Here is a 3,638-nt window from a genome sequence, read left to right as displayed (position 1 = left end):
GCATCAATCATTGGTTTTTCATTGTGCGTTGCAACACCTTAGTTGTTCATTGATTGCTTTCTCATATGTGCCTGAGACCGCGGGCCTTCAGCAGACCGAGCAACCCCTTGCTGGAGACAGCGACCTTGGGTTCAAGCCGGTGGGCCTTTCCTCAAACCAGATGAGCCCGCACTCAAGCTGGCGACCTCGGGGTCGCTAACCCGGGTCCTCTGCATCCCAGTTCGACGCTCTATCCACTGCGCCACCGCCTGGTCAGGCGAGGTCTTTTTCCTTATGTAAGAATTTAGCACTATAAATTTCCCTCTTAACATTACTTTCGCCACACCCCACACATTCTGATATGTTCTATTATCATTTTTAATTCAGTTCTTTGTACAAATATCAATCGACTTATGACCTATGCAACTTATGACCGTTTGACTTTACGATCACAATCGCTAGCCACGACTGCTCCGCGTCTGGCAGCACAAGCGTTGGCCAGCTGGGCATACGACAGTGCGGACCAGCTTCCGGCAGCACTACCATCTCTGTGTGCACCATTTCAACTGTTCTCCCAGACTCGGTACAGCAATTTGTGTTTTGTGTCTTGGATATTTTTCATCAAATCCCTCCCAAGATGTCTACCAAGAGGAAATTGTCTTTGCAAATATTAAACCAGTTGTACTGGTAATGCAGTGTTTTACTTAAACCTGACGAATGTAAAAATAAGAAACAAAATGGTGTAGAGATGATACAAATGGCATAAAATGAACAAAGAAATTATGATAATAACAATAATGAGAGAAAATTATGATAAAATATGACTTAAAGATTTTTATAACATCAATTCACAGTACTGTACATATAGCCTACTCAACTTATGACCAAATTGTGTTACGACCGGTCTGTTGGAACCAATCGTGGTCATAGGTCAAGCACTAGCTCTACTTTTTTTTTTTTTTTTTTGCTCTTTTTTTTTTTTTTTTTTCATTTTTCTGAAGCTGGAAACGGGGAGAGACAGTCAGACAGACTCCCGCATGCGCCCGACCAGGATCCACCCAGCATGCCCACCAGGGGCGACGCTCTGCCCACCAGGGGGCGATGCTCTGCCCATCCTGGGTGTCGCCATGTTGCAACCAGAGCCACTGTAGCGCCTGGGGCAGAGGCCACAGAGCCATCCCCAGCGCCCGGGCCATCTTTGCTCCAATGGAGCCTTGGCTGCGGGAGGGGAAGAGAGAGGCAGTGAGGAAAGCGCGGCGGAGGGGTGGAGAAGCAAATGGGCGCTTCTCCTGTGTGCCCTGGCCGGGAATCGAACCTGGGTCCTCCGCACGCTAGGCCAACTAGCTCTACTTTTAAGTCCTTGGCAATTCTATATTTGACCCATGGATTACTTAGAAGTGTGTTTAATTTCCAGAGTTTATTGATTCTTTCTGTTGTCTGTTATTGATTTCTTGTTGGATTCTGTTATGGTCAGAAAACAAACTCTGTGTAATTTCAGTTATTGTAAATTTGTGAGGGTTTGTTCTATGACCTAGAATCCCATCAGTTCTGGTAAATGCTCCATGTGTGCAGGAAACAAGTGTGTGTTTTACTCTGTGTCTGGCGTGTTCTGTAAGTATCGGTTAGATTTAAAAAAAAAATTTTTTTTTTATTCATTTTAGAGAGGAGAGGGAGAGAGAGAGAGGAGAGACAGAGAGAGAGAAGGGGGAGGAGCTGGAAGCATCAACTCCCATATGTGCCTTGACCAGGCAAGCCCAGGGTTTCGAACCGGCGACCTCGGCATTTCCAGGTGGACGCTTTATCCACTGCGCCACCATAGGTCAGGCAGTATCGGTTAGATTCTGTTGGTTGGTGGGAAATTAGTTCTCCTGGCTCCCCACTGCCTTCCTGTCTGGTAGGTGCATGGAACTCTGGGAGGGGAAGGTGAAGTCTCCCGTGGAAACTGTACATTCATCTGTCCCTTCTTCAGCTCTGTCTGGTTTAGCTCCATGTTCTTTGGTGCTCTGTGGTTGGGCATTCACATTTAGGCTTGCTCTATCTTTCTTAGGTGGATTGGTCTGTTAACCATTAGATGCTGTTTCCCTTTCTCCCTAGTGATTTTCTCTTATCTGAAATCTTTCTCTGATATTAAGATAGTTTGTAAATTAATGTTTACATGAGGTGTTTTTTTCTACTTTATTTTCAACTCTCTTATGTTGTGTTTGAAGAGAGTTTCATGTAAACAACACATATTTGGATCATGGCGTTATTTATTCATTTGTAGTCACTCGGCCAATATCTGTCTTTTGATTTATATATCTGAGATCATTTACATGAAAGTACTATTGATATGTAAGGGCTCACATCTGCCATTTTAGTTTTTGTTTTTTATTTATTTCCACTATTTCTCATGCCTCTGTTTTTTTCTCTTGTCTGTGAGTTGTGTGAATATTTTCATAGTTCCATTTTGATGTATTTATAATGTCTTTGGTTTTATGTAATTTTCTTATTAATTGTCTAAGATATTAAATACATATGAAATTTTTTTTTTTTTTTTTTTTGTTATAAACCGTGTTTACTTAACGTACATATATTGGAGATCTTTTTTTTTTTTTTTTTTTTTTTAATAATTTTATTTTTTTAATGGGGTGACATCAATAAATCAGGATACATATATTCAAAGATAACAAGTCCAGGTTATCTTGTCGTTCAATTATGTTGCATACCCACCACCCAAAGTCAGATTGTCCTCTGTCACCTTCTATCTTGTTTTCTTTGTGCCCCTCCCCACCCCCTATCCCTCTCCCATTCCCCCCTCCCCCCCGTAACCACCACACTCTTATCAATGTCTCTTAGTTTCACTATTATGTCCCACCTACATATGGAATAATACAGTTCCTGTTTTTTTCTGATTTACTTATTTCGCTTCGTATCATGTTATCAAGATCCCACCATTTTGCTGTAAATGTACCGATGTCATCATTTCTTATGGCTGAGTAGTATTCCATAGTGTATATGTGCCACATCTTCTTTATCCAGTCATCTATTGATGGGCTTTTTGGTTGTTTCCATGTCCTGGCCACTGTGAACAATGCTGCAATAAACATGGGGCTGCATGTGTCTTTACGTATCAATGTTTCTGAGTTTTTGGGATATATACCCAGTAGAGGGATTGCTGGGTCATAAGGTAGTTCTATTTTCAGTTTTTTGAGGAACCACCATACTTTCTTCCATAATGGTTGTACTACTTTACTTTCCCACCAACAGTGTATGAGGGTTCCTTTTTCTCCACAGCCTCTCCAACATTTGCTATTACCTGACTTGCTAATAACAGCTAATCGAACAGGTGTGAGGTGGTATCTCATTGCCGTTTTGATTTGCATTTCTCTAATAGCTAAAGAAGATGAGCATCTTTTCATATATCTGTTGGCCATTTGTATTTCTTCCTGGGAGAAGTGTCTATTCATATACATATGAAATTTATCACAGCCTAATAGTGTTGACATTTTTCTGCTTCAGGTGAAATATAGAAATTTTACTTACAGTTAGGTTCTTTATACTCCCACTTAAAAATGCAGTTATTCTAAGTATGCGCTCTGTGTACATTGAGCACCACATCTGACAGTGGTGTAGCTCTTCTTACAAACATACTGTTTGATGGAGAAACTCATCAAGTGAAG

This window comes from Saccopteryx leptura, chromosome 13, assembly GCF_036850995.1.
Source record: "Saccopteryx leptura isolate mSacLep1 chromosome 13, mSacLep1_pri_phased_curated, whole genome shotgun sequence".
NCBI lineage: Eukaryota > Metazoa > Chordata > Mammalia > Chiroptera > Emballonuridae > Saccopteryx > Saccopteryx leptura.
The sequence above is the reverse complement of the archived record's forward strand: the minus strand, read 5'-3'. Positions refer to the sequence as shown.